The sequence below is a fragment of the Ornithorhynchus anatinus genome, chromosome 1 (genome assembly GCF_004115215.2).
Source record: "Ornithorhynchus anatinus isolate Pmale09 chromosome 1, mOrnAna1.pri.v4, whole genome shotgun sequence".
NCBI classification, from domain to species: Eukaryota; Metazoa; Chordata; class Mammalia; order Monotremata; family Ornithorhynchidae; genus Ornithorhynchus; species Ornithorhynchus anatinus.
In genome coordinates this window covers 65,796,877-65,814,135 of record NC_041728.1, presented here as the reverse complement: position 1 = coordinate 65,814,135, position 17,259 = coordinate 65,796,877, and positions in this window count along the sequence as shown.

The following is a 17,259-nucleotide window of genomic DNA, read 5'->3' as shown; positions in this document are numbered from 1 at the left end:
ACCTTGTCCTAATAATGTTGGTATTTGTTAAGCGCTTACTAGGTGCCGAGCACTGTTCTAAGCGCTGGGGTAGACACAGGGGAATCGGGTTGTCCCACGTGGGGCTCACCGTCTTCATCCCCATTTGACAGATGAGGTAACTGAGGCACCGAGAAGTTAAGTGACTCGCCCAAAGTCACACAGCTGGCAAGTGGCAGAGCCGGGGTTCGAACCCATGACCTCTGACTCCAAAGCCCGTGCTCTTTCCAGTGAGCCACGCTGCTTCTCTAAGCTTGTCCAGCTATGGGGCGTTCGCTGTGGACAGGGAATGTTTTGTCTATTGTTCTACTGTACTCTCCCAAGCGCTCAGTACAGTGCTCTGCACACAGTAAGTGCTCAAAAAATATGATTGACTGACTTAACGACCCTGAAGGGAACTGGATCACAGAAAAGCTCCCAGGAGCACCTTGTCCTGCATCTCCAGAAGGACATTATAAAACAGAGGCAGAGACAGAGAACGATGAACAAAGGGATGGACGTGGGGAGAGCCTGAAAAGATGAGACCTTTTTATTTTTCTTAATGCTATTGGTTAAACACTTACTGTGTGCCAGGCACTGTGCTAGGCACTGGGGTAGATGCCAGCTAATCAGGTTGGACGCCGTCCCTGTCCCACATGGGGCTCACACTCTTAATCCCCATTTAACAGATGAGGGAACTGAGGCCTAGAGAAGTGACTTGACCAAGGTCACACAGCAGGCAAGAGACAGAGCCGGTATTAGAACCCAAGTCTCTCTGACTCCCAGGGCCGGGCTCTATCCGCTAGACTACGCTGCTTCTCCAAATCTCTTCCATCTGCCAAAGATCCAAGCTGAAAGGGGACGCGGTTGAAGTTTACAAAATGATTTGGAAGCACCTAGGGGGGCTAGCCGGGGGCAGGTCGAAAATAAAGGCAGGAAACATTTTCCCCAAACAGGGGGTGAAGACATGGAATCCGTTCGCCCGGCAAGCTGTGCAGTTGGAAACACTAGCAGGTCCCAGAGGGGTTCAGGTAGATCTGTGGATGAGCGAGTGGTCCGTGCTGGGACATTGAACGGGGAGGCAGCGATGGGGAGGGGAGAGTTAGGGTGTTGGAGGATCCGTTCTGGGTCGATGAAGGCAGAGTAAGGGATGGAGAGGGGTGAGTTAGGGGTGTTGGAGGGTCCGTTCTGGGTCACTGGAGGGAGAGTAAGGGATGGAGAGGGGTATGTAAGGGTGTTGGACGTTCCATCCCTGACCATGAGGGTGGGTGACTAGGAGAGCAAGAGTACACGGTTCCCCCAGCTTCCTGGAAGCATCCTGGCCTCTCCTGGGCTGAATGGACCGTGGGGCTAACCCAGGGGGCCACTACATATGTAAAGCACTCAGTCACCTTGCCCCCTCCTTGGTCACCTCGCTACTCTCCTACTGCAACCCAGCCCGCGCACTTGGCTCCTCTAATGCCAAACTACTCGCTGTACCTCCGTCTCGTCTATCTCGCCTCCGACCTCTGGCTCGCGTCCTGCCTCTGTTCTGGAATACCCTCCCTCTTCATATCCAACAGACAATTACTCAAAGCCTTACTGAAGACACATCTCCTCCGAGAGGCCTTCCCTGACTAAGCCCTCCTTTCCTCTTCTCCCACTCCCATCTGCGTCATCCTGACTTGCTCCCTTTATTCAACCCCCCCTGCCAGCCCCACAGCACTTGTGGACATATCTTTTTTTATATATATATTAACATCTGCCTCCCCACCCTTGACTGTAAGCTCATTTTGGGCAGAGGACGTGTCTGTTAAGTTATAGTGTACTCTACCAACCGCTTAGTACAGTGCTCCGCACACAGTAAGCACTCGATAAATACAGCTGACGGACAAGAGCAGGCAAGGGAAGAAAGACAAGCCATTTCTGCAAAGCTACACAATGTAGCTGGGAGGCGATGGCAGTGAGAGGATAAATCAGACATTTGGCATTTGGGTGGAGGGGCTGGAGAGAGCGAAAGGGTTGTCGGTAGTCTGGGTGTCCAAGAGACAGTTGCCCAGTTCCAGTTGACAGTTACCAAAAAAGAATCACGGTCCTCCAAACCCAGAGAAGACAGATTCCATAATCATGAACTCTAGACTGTCTGCTAACCTCTAGACTGTAAGCTCACTGAGGGCAAGGAATGTGTCTATCAACTCTGTTGTACTGTGCTCTCCCTACGCGCTTAGTACAGTGCTCTACACACAGTAAGCACCCAATAAATACCGTTGATTAACAAAAGGGCAGCAGCATGGAGTAGTGGATAACGCACGGGCCTGGGAGTCAGACGGTCATGGGTTCTAATCCCGACTCTGTGACCTCGGGCGAGTCGCTTCACTTCTCCGTGCCTCGGTTACCTCATCTGGAAAACGGGGATTTGAGACCCTGAGCCCCACGCGGGACAAGGACTGTGTCCAACTCGATTTGCTCGTAGCCACCCCAGCACTTGGTACAGTGCCTGGTACATAGTAAGTGCTTAACGAATCCCATCATCATCATTAGAAACACCGCCACCCTCGTAATAAGGTAACCTCAATAAATTTATGGGAGAAAATCGCCGCGGAGATCCCCAAACAGCTAGCCATTAAGCGCTGACACTGCAAACACATTTAAGGTTTTCACGTCCACAGTGGATTCATGCGACAACTATTCTTCCAGAACCCCTGGTACGTAATAAATTCCTCAGTCATTATCCCCTCAGGCTAAGGCAAACATGTCACCTGTTACACTGAATATTTCCTCACAAAGCATCTCCCTCCTGACAGGTTGAACGAGATGAACAGAGAGTCGCCTCACTCCGAGAAACTGGTCTGTGGTGGTCTTTTCCGGTCTGCTCTGGGAGATTCAGGTCCAGTTGCTCAGGAGTGGTACGGAGTTGGGCCGGACTTTTTTATGGCATTTTCTTAAATGCTTACTCTGTGCCGGACACTCTGCTAAGCGCTGGGATAGATACGAGCAAATCAGGTCGAACACGGGCCATGTCCGACTCGGGGCTCACAGTCGTAATCTCCGTTTGACAAATGAGGCATGGAGGAAAGGCAGTGACTTGCCCAAGGTCACGCAGCAGGCAAGTGGAGGAACCGGGATGAGAACGTAGGTCCTTCTGACTCTCAGACTCATGCTCTGTCCACTGGACCCTAAGTGCTTGAAGCATGACAGACCACACTTGGACAGCCCCACTTGTCTCTCCCCACTCCAGTCCACGCTTCACTCTGCTGCCGGGATCATTTTTCTACAGAAAGGTTCGGGACATGTCACCCCGCTCCTCAAAAAACTCCACTCCTTGCCCATCCACCTCTGCATCAAACTGAGAAGCAGCGTGGCTCAGTGGAAAGAGCCCGGGCTTGGGAGTCAGAGGTCGTGGGTTCTAAGCCCGGCTCTGCCACTTGTCAGCTGTGTGACTGTGGGCAAGTCACTTCACTTCTCTGGGCCTCAGTTACCTCATCTGTAAAATGGGCATGAAGACTGTGAGCCCCACGTGGGACAACCTGATTCCCCTGTGTCTACCCCAGCGCTTAGGACAGTGCTCTGCACATAGTAAGCGCTTAACAAATACCAACATTATTATTATCAAACAAAAACTCCTCACTATTGGCTGGAAAGCAGTCCATCACCTTGCCCCCTCCTATCTCACCTCACTTCTCTCCTTCCACAACCCGGCCTGCCCGCTTCGCTGCTCTAGTGCTAACCTTCTCCCCGGGCCTCCATCTCACCTGCCTCTCCGCCGACCCCCAGCCCACATCCTGCCTCTGGCCTGGAACGCCCTCTCTCCTCAAATCCACCAGACAATTCCTCTCCCCAACCTTCAAAGCCTTACTGAAGGCCCGCCTCCTCCAAGAGGCCTTCCCTGAGTCCCACTTTTCCTCATCCCCCCTCCCTTCCACGTCACCCTTTGCTCTTCCCCGCTCCCAGCCCCACGGCACTTACGTATAACTGTAATTTTATTTATATTAATGTCTGTCTCCCCCACTCCGGGCTGTAAGCTCGTTGTGGGCAGGGAGTGTGCCTGTTTAGCGTTGTATTGAACTCTCCAGTACAGTAAGCGCTCAATAAATACGACTGAGTGAATGAATGAACTTGGGAACACGGGGGCTTGGTGCTAGTTCAACTATCCCAAAAGCCACTAGGGCATCTGCACATAGTAGGCGCTCAATAAATACTACTGAATCAATGAATGATCCCGCCTGGTGGCCCATAGGAGAGGCCACGGAGGGAAGCGGACAGCGCGGGATGATGGCAGGGAAGCGATCGGCCACCTCTGCCCATCCCTTCATGTAAGTCATCCCTCCCTGGCTTCATGTAGGAGGACACCGACCACCAGGGAAACAGCACCCTCTCCTCACCCTTTGCTCCCACCCATAAAAGCAGGTTTGCTAATCAGCGTGGCTCGGTGGAAAGAGCCTGGGTTTGGGAGCCAGAGGTCATGGGTTCAAAACCCGGCTCTGCCACTTGCCAGCTGTGTGACTGTGGGTAAGTCACTTCACTCGCCTCAGTTACCTCATCTGTAAAATGGGGGTTAAAACTGTGAGCCCCATGTGGGACAACCCGATCACCCTGTATCTACCCCAGCGCTTAGAACAGTGCTCTGCACATAGTAAGCGCTTAACAAATACCAACATTATTATTATTATTAATTCCCAAGTGAAGCCAAAGCATCCTCTTGTGGGCAGTTGGGTTTTTGGGGGGGGGCATGTTTCCTTATCCTACGAGAGAACCAAACCTTAGCTCAGCAAGTCAGTAGCTCTGCTGTAATTTGGCACTTGTCGATAATTTGGCTAATTTGCTCAGAGTAATTGTGTAATTAGTGCTCTCCTCTGCCGGATAGGCTCACTGTCCCCTAGTCCTCTCCTCCCTCTCTGCTTCAGGAAAATCTTTTCCCTGGCACCCTAAGTTTTCTGCCAATATGGATCGGGAAGCAGCGTGGCTCAGTGGAAAGAGCACGGGCTTGGGAGTCAGAGGTCCTGGCTCTGTCACTTGGCAGCTGTGTGACTTTGAGCAAGTCACTTAACTTCTCTGTGCCTCAGTTCCCTCATCTGTAAAATGGGGATTAAGACTGTGAGCCTCACGTGGGACAACCTGATGACCCTGTATCTACCCCAGCCCTTAGAACGGTGCTCGGCACATAGTAAGCACTTAACAAATACCAACATTATTATCATCAATCAATCAGTAGTATTTGTTGAGTGCTTACTATGTTCAGTCAATCCTATTTATTGTGTGCTTACTCTGTGCAGAGCACTACACTAAGCACTTGGGAAAGGACAACATAAAAATAACAGCTACATTCCCTGCCCACAGTGAGCTTACAGTCTAGAGAAGGAGTCGGACGTTAACGTGAATGAATAAAATTAAGGATGTGTACGTAAGTGCTGTTGGGTTGGGAGGGGGAGATGAATAAAGGAAGCAAGTAAGGAGGGAGTGGAAGAGGAGGAAAAGAGGACTTAATCAAGGAAGGCCTCGTGGAGGAGACATGCCTTCGATAAGACTTTGAAGAGGGTGGGGAGAGTAATTGTCGGATATGAGGAGGGAGGGCATTGCAGGCCAAAGGCAGGATGTGCGTGAGAGGTCAGCTTTGAGATAGACAGGACTGAGGTACGGTGAGTAGGTTAGCATTCGAGAAGTGGGCGGGCTGCGTTGGAGTATGAGAGTAGCAAGGTGAGGAAGGAAGGGGCAGTGCACCGTACTGAGCACTTGGGAGAGTACGACAGACCGGCAGCGGTAGACACGTTTCCCTGTGGTGACCTGGCAGACGAGCGCTGGGCTCGGACAGCCGGGCGGGGCCCGGAGCAACCAGGTGACATTCCCGCTCTCCATCGGAGGGGACAGGGACCAAGCCAAGGGACCGCGCGGGGCCCGGAGCAAGCAGGTGACATTCCTGCTCTCCGGCGGAGGGCACGGGGGCTAAGCCAAGGGACCGACTCCTCCCCACCACGCACCCTGCCTAACCGGGCTCCCAAGCCAGGCGGGGCCGGAGGACGGCGGTGTCTCGTACCCCAAGTGGAACTCTTCCCCTTTCCGAGTCCAGGGAGCGGCCCAGCTCCGACCCACCCTCCCGAGGAGGGTTTCGCGTCTTCGGGGACACCCCTGAGTCAGCCACAAAAACAAGAAAACCAGGCTGGTGAGTCTCCCAGCCTGGAGACAGCCTGGCCTCTAGGCGCGGGGAGGGGCCCTTTCTGTGGTCCGGAAAGGCGGCCCTCCTGGCGGACTCGTTCTTCCTGCTGCTGGGGCCTCATTCCCCGCCTGTACCCCGAGTCCGCCCAGCACGGAGGGGCAGGTGCTGTCCTGGAGCCTCTACTAATAACAGTGAGAATGCTATCGTGAACCATTCTGCTGTGGACGGAGCCTTTTCCAGGTCGGTTCTGCACCCTTGGTAATCTTGTGGGAGGTAAATAATAATAATAATAATAATAATTGTGGCATATGTTAAGCGCTTGCTATGTGTCAAGCACCGTTCTAAGCCCTGGGGTAGATACAAGATAATCAGGTTGGACGTTGTCCCAGTCCCGCATAGGGCTCGCAATCTTAAGCGGCATGGCCCAGTGGATAGAGTATGGGCCTGGGAATCAGAAGGTCCTGGGTTCAAATCCCTGCTCCGGCACTTGTCCGCTGTGACCTCGGGCAAGTCGCTTCGTTCACTCAATAGAATTTATTGAGCGCTTACTATGTGCAGAGCACTGTACTAAGCCCTTGGAATGGACAATTCAGCAACGGATAGAGACAATCCCTGCCCGATAACGAGCTCACAGTTTAAATACTCACTTCTCTGAATCTCGGTTACCTCATCGGTTAAATGGGGATTGAGACCGTGAGCCCCGTGAGGGACGGAGACTGGGCCCAACCTGATTTGCTTTTATCCACCCCAGTGCTCAGTACACTGCTTGGTATATAGAAAGCGCTTAATAAATACCACGATTATTAATCCCCATTTTACGGATGAAGGAGCTGAAGCACAGAGAAGTGAAGTGATTTGCCCCAGGTCACACAGCAGACAAGTGGCGCAGCCGGGATTGGAACGCAGCTCCTTCCGCCTCCCAGTTCTGTACTCTATCCACTATGCCATGCTGCTTTCCCTCTAGGACAGGGACCCGCTTTCAGAGATCAGCAGGAACTGCCCGGGGGAGACCAATTAGCCCAAGAAGAGCCATTTTCAGGTTCAGACAGGGTGGAGAGAAGAAAATCATCAGGGGCCAGAACTTAAAGAAATCCTGTCCCAAGGACGTGAAGATAATAATAATAATTGTGTTATCTGTTAAGGGCTCAATATATGCCAGGCACCGTACTAAGCACTGGGGTAAATACAAGCAAATCCGGTTGGACACAGTCCCTGTCCCACATGGGGCTCGCAGTCCTAATTCTCATTGTACAGATGAGGTAACCGATGCCCAGAGAAGTGAATTGACTTGCCCAAGGTCACGTAAGCAGATAAGTGGTGGAAACAGGATGAGAACCCAGGTCCTCTGACTCCCATGGGCCCTTCACTAGGCAATGTTGCTTCTCTAAGACGCAGATAACCAGTTGGGCAAACTGTCCCAAGCTGATAACGTGGAATGTGGACTGATTCATCGATCACTTGGACCCCACTGTGGCTTTGAACCTGTTGAGGAAAAAAAGAAGCAGAACTTTCTAATTTACACTTTGAAGCTATTATTTTTTTCAAGCAGGGGGAAAGTGTACGTTTAAAGTATATAAGGCTTAAGGGCAGGAGTTGTTGTCTACTTTATTGTACTTTCCCAAACTCTTAGCCCAGTGGTGCGCACTCAGGGAGCGCTCACTAACTCAGTGAGCGCTCACTAAATACCACCGATTGACTTCTAAGAAGCGTTTTGGGGTAGGAATCAAGTTAAATCGGAAAAACCCCTACAGATGGCAATCCTTGTGAGAATCCCAAAACGTCCACCGGCTCCACCAGGTCCCGGAGAAGGCAAACTAGAGAAATCCACCAAGAATACCCCAGTTTTCCCAGGCGAATGAAACCGATATAGTTACACCCAGAAACTAACTCATGAACGACACCAGAAACGGAAAGGTTGGTAATCCGCTTCCTGGAGAGAAGGACTGGGCTGCCAGCTCACTTCACTCCTCCAGGCCACTAGAGCTGACAGAAGGAAATGGAGGAAAGACGGCCACTCCCGGAGGGGGGGGGGGGGGTGGGAAGGAAATCTCCACAGACAACGGCTCCTTGACAAAACCCGTCAGATCTGGTCAAACCCGGTTCCCGGGGGGACGGAACACTTGGAGACGAACTTCTCGCCCCCACTGTGCTGCCGCTTCTTCACCTGTGTCCTCGTGGGCCGAAGTCCCTGCTCTACGGCTTCCTCCGCACTGGCCGTCAAAGCCACTCGGGTTGCGTGGGGACGACCAGAGGATGGATGAGGCGCTGGAAGATACAGTGGAAGGAGAAGAGCCCTGGGTGAAGAGATGATGATGATAATTGTGGTATTTCCTAAGCACTTACTATGTGCCAGGCACTGTTCTAAGCACCGGGGAAGATACATTTGTGAAATGGGGATAAAGACCGTGAGCCCCAGGTGGGAGAGGGACTGTGTCCGATCCAATTATCTTGTATCTACTCCAGTGCTTAGAATGGTTCCTGGCACATAGCGCTGAATACTATTATTAGAGAAGTGGCGTGGCTCAGTGGATAGAGCCCGGGCTTGGGAGTCAGAGGTCATGGGTTCTAATCCCAGCTCCACCACTTGTCAGCTGTGTGACTGTGGGCAAGTCACTTATCTTCTCTGAGCCTCAGTTCCCTCATCTGTAAAATGGGGATGAAGCCTGTGAGCCCCACGTGGGACAACCTGATTACCTCGTATCTCCCCTAGCGCTTAGAACAGTGCTCGGCACATAGTAAGTGCTTAACAAATACCGACATTAACCCTATTATTATTATTATTATTATTATTACAAGATCATCAGTTTGGACTTAGTTCCTGTCTCTCAATTAGGGTTCACAGTTTTAGTCCCCATTTTACAGAGGAGGGAATTGAGGCACAGAGAAGTGAAGTGCCTCGCCCAAGGTCACACAGCAGGCAAGCGATGGAGCCGGTATTAGAACCCGGGTCCTTCCGACTCCCGGGCCCGTGCTCTAACCACTAGGCCACGCTGCTTCTCTATCAGCCCCCGGCACCTCCTGTGGGGTGCAAATTCTCTCTCCTCTGGGACCCGGCCAACGTGGAGCAAGAGACGGCCTCTCCGGTTGCCTTTTGGAGAGAGAAACGAGCTGGGAGCAATTAGACACTGTGAACGAGCAATTAGGCGGCCCAGCAGAGACTCTTCCATCCTCCCGGGATCCGAACGACGGCTCAGGGAGATTGCCGGACCTTGGGGGATATCCCTCTTCTTTTCAATCAAGCCACAAAGAGCACGAGGTCCGGGGGACCGAGGGCCAAGCGGGAGGTGGGTAGAGCAGCCGCGGCTTTCATCGGCTCGTTCCGGAATGAGGCTGGAACAGGTCCGAGGAATTGAAACCGGGTGGAGAAAGAAAAACGGGCACTGCCAGAGGTCTCGCCGTCTCACGGGGAACTCGCTCTCTCCGTGGAATCCGTCGGAGGTCCGTCCTCGGAAAGCAGTCTTGCAGATAGATCGGGGCAGGCCGCCAGACCAGAAAACAAGGAAAGGGAGCAGAAACGCCTCGATACCTATCACTTGGTCGGTGGTGATGAAGGACCTTAAAAAGGGATATAATAATAATGATGATGATGGTATTTAAGTGCTTGCTAGGTGCCAGTCACTGTACTAAGCGCTGGGGCGGATACGAGGTGGATGTGAGTTTGTTATTTCATCCTTACGCTCTTCCGTGGGACTTGGCCTCACTCTCTGAGCGCATAAGCTCCTGATAGCATTTGCTGTTTAAGCATAACAGACGACGCCTCACCCTGCTGTGGGATTTTAAATAATTAGCTAAGAAATCCACCAAAAATTCGATGACAGCAGCATGATGATACATCTCTTTACTGTCAAACAGGTGACTAAAAATCATCCCCATGGTATTCAAATATTCACAGAATAGTCCAAATCAAAATAGCGATAATAATAGTGGTATTTATTAAGTACTTTACTATGCTCCTAGCAGTGGGGGAGATTCAAGACATTCAGATTAGAAACAGTCCCTGTCCCACATTCCTCACACTTCAAGTAGGAGAGAGAACAGAATTTTGAACTTTCATCTAATAGGCAATCTCTCCGATAGAATAGATTAATAGAAATTCCTTGGCAAAACAGGGGTTCTCGTGTCTATGGACAGAAGGGGAATTTCTGCTCAGAATTTTGCTTCCAACTTCTGATGCTTCGCTTGGGGAACCTGCCTACCTGTCCACATTTCACCAGTCCCTGAGAGCACATCAGAGCTTTGACACGTGTGTTAACGGTTAGTAAAGCTGAACTCTTCTGGGGTGTGAGTAATAATAAGCAAGAATTGTGGTACGATCACTCACCCTATCGCGACCGGATGACGTTCTGGGCTTGTCACCCCCCTCCTCAAAAATCTCCAGTAGTGGCCTATCAACCTCCGTATCAAGCAAAAACTCCTCACTCTCGGCTTCAGAGCTTTCCATCCCCTTGCCCCCTCCTACCTCACCTCCCTTCTCTCCTCCTCCGGCCCAGCCCGCACACTCCGCTCCTCTGCCGCTGCTCACCTCCTCCCCGGGCCGCATTCTCGCCTGTCCCGCCGTCCACCCCGGCCCACGTCCTGCCTCTGGCCTGGAACGCCCTCTCTCCTCACCTCCTCCAAACTAACCCTCTTCCCCCCTTCACAGCCCTACTGCGAGCTCCCCTCCTCCAGGAGGCCTTCCCAGACTGAGCCCCCCTTTTCCTCTGCCTCCCCTCCCCATCGCCCCGACTCCCTCCCTCTGCTCTCTCCCCTTCCCCGCCCCACAGCACTTGTGTATATTTGTACATATTCATTACTCTATTTTATTAATGATGTGTATATATCTACAATTCTATTTTTCTCTTTTGATGGTATCGATGCCTGTTTTGTTTTGTTGTCTGTCTCCCCCTTCTAGACCGCGAGTCCGTTGTTGGGTGGGAATTGTCTCTATCCGTGGCCGAACTGCACCTTCCGAGCGCTTAGTACCGTGCTCTGCACACAGTAAGCGCTCAATAAATACGACTGAATGAATAAAGCCCGAGATTTCCCACACCATCGGGACTCCTTCATCGTCTTTCTCCCTCCTCCCTCCTCAGCTGGCACCAGGGCAGGAGTGAGGGGGAGGGTGGTGCGGGAGCTGTATAGCAGCAGTGAGGCCAGGGGCCAGGCTGGCGACGTTTCGAAGCAACGTGGCTTCGCGGGAAGAGCCCAGGCTTGGGAGTCGGAGGCCGTGGGTTCTAATCCCAGTTCCGCCACTTCTCCGCTGTGTGACCTTGAGCGAGCCGCTTAACTTCTCTGTGCCTCAGTCACCTCGTCTGTCAAATGGGGATTAAGACTGGGAGCCCCACGTGGGACAATCTGATTACCTCGTATCTATCCAAGTGTTTAGAATAGTGCTTGGCACATAATAAGCACTTAACAAATACCATTATTATTATTATTAGACTGGAAAGGCCCTTTGATACTCACCCCACCCCAGTCCCACAGCACTTACCGGCATCTCCTTTATTACTCCGCTGTTTCCGATCAATCTGTAATTGATTTTAATATCTGCTTCCCTCCCAATATTGGGAGTTCCTTGAGGGTTGGGATTATGTCTACTAACCGTACTCGACCAGACATTTAGGACAGTGCCCTGGCTTACATCGTTTGGCCGCAAACGCAGCATTTTGAGGCCCGTGCTTACTTACTGTGAGGGTCCCACAGGGTGAACTTACGCTGTTGTTGTCTTACGCTGTCGAGTCGCGTCCGACCCATGGCGACGCCATGGACACAGCTCTCCCAGAACGCTCCACTTCCACCCGCAAACACTCTGGGAGCGGATCCACGGAACCTTTCTTCGTCAAAACGTGGAAGCGGTTTACCATCGCCTCCTTCCGCGCGGTAAGCCCGAGTCTCCGCCCTCGACTCTCTCCCCTGCCGCTGCTGCCCGGCATCAGCACGGGTTTTGGAGTCAGGGCTCATGAGTTCGAATCCCAGCTCTGCCACTTGTCAGCTGTGTGACTGTGGGCAAGTCACTTCACTTCTCGGTGCCTCGGTTACCTCATCTGTAAAATGGGGATTAAGACTGTGAGCCCCACGTGGGACAACCCGATTCCCCTGTGTTTACCCCAGCGCTTAGAACAGTGAGTGCTCTGCACATAGTAAGCGCTTAACAAATAGCAACATTATTATCCACACCTTATAGTGCAGAGAAGCAGCGTGGCTCAGTGGAAAGAGCACGGGCTCGGGAGTCAGAGGTCAGGGGTTCGAATCCTGCCTCTGCCACTTGTCAGCTGTGTGACTGTGGGCAAGTCACTCAACTTCTCGGTGCCTCAGTTCCCTCATCTGTAAAATGGGGATTAGCTGTGAGCCTCACGTGGGACAACCTGATGACCCTGTATCTACCCCAGCGCCGAGAGCAGTGCTCTGCACATAGTAAGCGCTTAACAGATCCCAACATTATCATTATTATTACTGGTGTTCTAACACACGAGCAGAGAAGCAGCGTGGCCTAGCGGATAGAGCCCGGGCCTGGAAGTCAGAAGGACCTGGATTCTAATCCCCGCTCCGTCGCTCATCTGCTACGTGACCTTGGGCTAGTCATTTCACTTCTCTGTGCCTCAGTTCCCTCATCTGTAAAAAAGGAGACTGAGACTGAGCCGCACGTGGGACACGGACTGTGTCCAACCTGATTAGCCTGTATCTACCCTAGAGCTTAGAACAGTGCCCGGCACGTAGTAAGCGCTTAACAAATAACAGAAACTCCACATCACTCCAGACAAACGGCAGGAGCTTTGCTGATAGATAGATGGCGTTTCCCGGTCCTCCTCACCCCGTCCTTTATGCTCCTTATGAGGTCCCGCGAGCTCATAGTTTAGAGTTTCCCTCCTCCCGACCAAAGTGCCCATGGGCAGGACGCCTTCTGCCCAAATGTGCAGATGTTTCCCGTAATTTGGGCTCAGAAATAATCCCAGAAATGGCCTGTTAAATGGAGCACTGGGGACATCTAGTGACCACGTAGATCCTGTTCAGAGTTCATTTTCCAAAATCGAGGGGTTTTTTAATAATAATAATAATAATAATGATGATGATGTTGGTATTTGTTAAGCGCTTACTATGTGCCGAACACCGTTCTAAGCGCCGGGGTAGATACAGGGTAATCAGGTTGTCCCAGGTGAGCCTCACAGTCTTAATCCCCATTTTACCGACGCGGCAACCGAGGCACCGAGTTGTGACTTGCCCAAAGTCTGACAGGCGGTGGAGTCGGGATTAGAACCCATGGCCAATGATGATAGTATTTGTTAAGCCCTTACTATGTGCCAAGCACTGTTCTAAGGGCTGGAATAATGACAACCTTTGTTAAGCGCTCACTATGTGCCAGGCACTGTTCTAAACGCTGGGGTTAAAGGTCATCAGGTTGTCCCATGTGGGGCTCACGGTCTTAATTCCCATTTTACAGATGAGGGGTTTGAGGCACTTAAAACAGTGCTCGACACATAGTAAGCGCTTAACAATTACCGGCATCGTTATTATTATTATTAAGACACGGCTGCAGGGCATGGGAAGGGGTGAAGAGGAGGGTGTGGATCCTGGGGGGGGGGGGTGAGGAGGACACTGCCTGTGAGGGGAAGGCTGTGATGGAGGGGGGACAGGGCGGTTGAACCGGAGCGGTGTCTTGGCAGGGGAATGACCAGAAGCTGTGATGGGAAGGGTGTCCTAGGAGGGGGGACAGGAGGAGTGTAACCGCAGCGGTGACTGGAGGGTAGAGGGTCCGTGGTTGGGCCTACAGGTGCCTCGAGACAGTGAGCTTGTTGTGGGCAGGAATGTGTCTGTCTGTTCTTGTAATAATAATAATGTTGGTATTTCTTAAGCGCTTACTATGCGCAGAGCGCTGTTCTAAGCGCTGGGGTAGATACAGGGTCATCGGGTTGTCCCACGTGAGGCTCACAGTTAATCCGCATTTGACAGATGAGGGAACTGAGGCTCAGAGAAGTGACTTGCCCACAGTCACACAGCTTTGGGACATGGACATCACGATCAGTTTGAATCTACTCCAGTAGATACAAGTACAGTGCCTGGCAAATAGACAGTGTTTAACAAATACCATAAGAAAAAGTTAATCCCATTGGACACAGTCCCTAACCCACATGGGGCTCACGGTTTAAGTAAATCAGGCATTGAATCCTCATTTTACAGATGAGCAAACTGAGTTACAGAAAAGTGATTTTCCCCAAGTCACACAGCAGGTAATTGGCAAGGACAGGATTAGAACCCAGATCCTCTGGCTCTCCAGCCCAAACTCTTTCCATGCTGCTTCTCAACCGAATCGTCCATTCCAAGCGCGCTGCACACAGTAAGCGCTCGATAAATACGACTGAACGAACTGAGCAGGTTGACTTCCTCCAGTGAGGGAGGCCTGGAGGCAGCAAGAGGGAGGTGAAAGCAGCACGGCCCAGTGGAGAGAGCACGGGCCTGGAGTCAGAAGGACCTGGGTTCTAATCCCAGTTATGTCAAGCAGCGTGGCTCGGTGGAAAGAGCCCGGGCTTGGGAGGCAGAGGTCATGGGTTCGTATCCCGGCTCTCCCACTTGGCAGCTGCGTGACTTTGGGCAAGTCACTTCACTTCTCCGGGCCTCAGTTCCCTCATCTGTAAAATGGGGATGAAGACTGGGAGCCTCACGTGGGACCACCTCATTCCCCTGTATCTACCCCGGCGCTTAGAACAGTGCTCTGCACGTAGTAAGCGCTTAACAAATACCAACATTATCATTATTTGACTGCTGTGTGACTTGGGCAAGTCACTTCACCTCTCCGAGCCTCAGTTCCCTCATCTGTCAAATGGGGATTGAGACTGTGAACCCCATGTGGGACAGGGACATGCCCAAGGTCACTTGCCCAAGGGACTGTGTCCAACCTCATTTGCTTGTACCTGCCCCAGCCCTTAGAACAGCCATCCCTATGTGGGACAGGGACTGTGTCCGAACCAGATTTCCTTATATCCACCCCAGCGCTCAGTACAGTGTCTGGCACAGTACTTAACAGATACCACAATTATCATCATTTTTATTGGCACTTGAAACATAGCAAGTGCTTAATGAATACCACCATCATCACGGGTGGCATCTCCGTGGCCCACTGACCCCCTTTACATATCTGTCAATCAGTCGTATTTATGGAGCGCTATTCGCTCAGTCGTATTTATTGAGCGCTTACTGTGTGTACTAAGCACTTTGGAGACCACGATATGATAGAATTTTAACAGACATAATAATAATAATGTTGGTATTTGTTAAGCGCTTACTACGTGCAGAGCACCGTTCTAAGCGCTGGGGGAGATACAGGGGAATGAGGTTGTCCCACGTGAGGCTCACAGTCTTAATCCCCATTTTACAGATGAGGGAACTGAGGCACAGAAAGGTTAAGTGACTTGCCCACTGCACATAATGTGCTTAATTATTTATTACACACTATTTATTTATAGTCATGTCTGCAAGGCAAGCACACTGTGAGCGCTGTGTGCAGAGAACTGTACTAAGCGCTTGGAAGAGCAAATACACAGAATTAGCATAGTGACCTTAATTCTATATTACAAACTACTTATTTATAGTAGTTTCTCAGTCAGTTCATCGATGGTATTTATTGAACACTTACCGTGTACAGAGCACTGTACTGAGCGCTTGGGAGAGTACAACAGAATTAGCAGACACCTTCCCTGCCCATAAGGAGCTTAATTAGCTTTACAAATTAATAATAATGATGTTGGTATTTAAGTGCTTACTATGTGCAGAGCACTGTTCTAAGCGCTGGGGGAGATACAGGGTCATCAGGTTGTCCCACGTGGGGCTCGCGGTCTTAATCCCCATTTTACAGATGAGGTAATTGAGGCCCAGAGAAGTGAAGTGACTTGCCCACAGTCACACAGCTGACAGGTGGCAGAGGCGGGATTAGAACCCACGGCCTCTGACTCCCAAACCTGGGCTCTTTCCACCGAGTCACGCTGCTTCAAATTACTTATCATAATGGCTATCGGTCAATTGTATTTGAGCGCTTAGTGTGTGCACAGCACCGTACTAAGCGTTTGGGAGAGCACGATATAACAGTGTAACAGACGCATTCCCTGCCATGACGTGGGCAGGTCACTTAAATCACTTCACTTCTCTGTGCCTCAGTTCCCTCATCTGTAAAATGGGGATTAAGACTGTGAGCCCCACGTGGGACAACCTGATTCCCCTGTGTCTACCCCAACGCTTAGAACAGTGCTCGGCACATAGTAAGCGCCTAACAAATACCAACATTATCAAGAGGACCTGGATTTTAAAACCGGCTCCACCACTTGCCTGCTGTGTGTGACCTTGGCCAAGTCACTTTATTCATTCAAAAGTATTTACTGAGTGCTATGTGCAGAGCACTGTACTAAGCGCTTGGGATGTACAATTTGGCAACAGAGAGAGACCACCCCTGCCCAATGACTTCACTTCTCTGTGCATCAGTTTTCTCAACTTTACCCTCCTACTTAGACCGGAAGCCCCAGGGTGGACTGGGGCTGTGCCCAAACCTGATTACCTTGTGGCCCAGTGGAAAGAGCCCGGGCTTGGGAGTCGGAGGTCATGGGTTCGAATCCCGGCTCTGCCGCTTGTCGGCCGTGCGACTGTGGGCAAGTCACTCCACTTCTCTGGGCCTCAGTTACCTCATCTGTAAAATGGAGATTAACTGGGAGCCTCACGTTGGACAACCTGATGACCCTGTATCTCTCCCCCAGCGCTTAGTACAGTGCTCCGTACATAGTAAGCGCTTAACAAATACCAACACTATTAATATCTACCTCTGCGCTTTGAACAGTACTTGACACAGAATAAGCACTAATTACCATTAAAAGAAAAAGGTTTGCTGCATCTCACACCACCGTTCTACCGCCACAAGGCTGATCCTGTCCCAGGATAAACTGGACTTCCGTACGCTAACTGGGGCTGAACTGGCTACACTGGGCTGACCGTTAGTTGCTCTTACTTCCACGTATTTGAATTTCCAAGTCTGGAATGAAGGAGTGAATGTAGGTCCCAATGCGATCCTGGGATTGCACTGGATTCCCAGAATGCAGACACCATAAAGTCACCTGACTTCTCTGTGCCTCAGTTCCCTCATCTGGAAAATGGGGATGAAGACTGTGAGCCTCGCG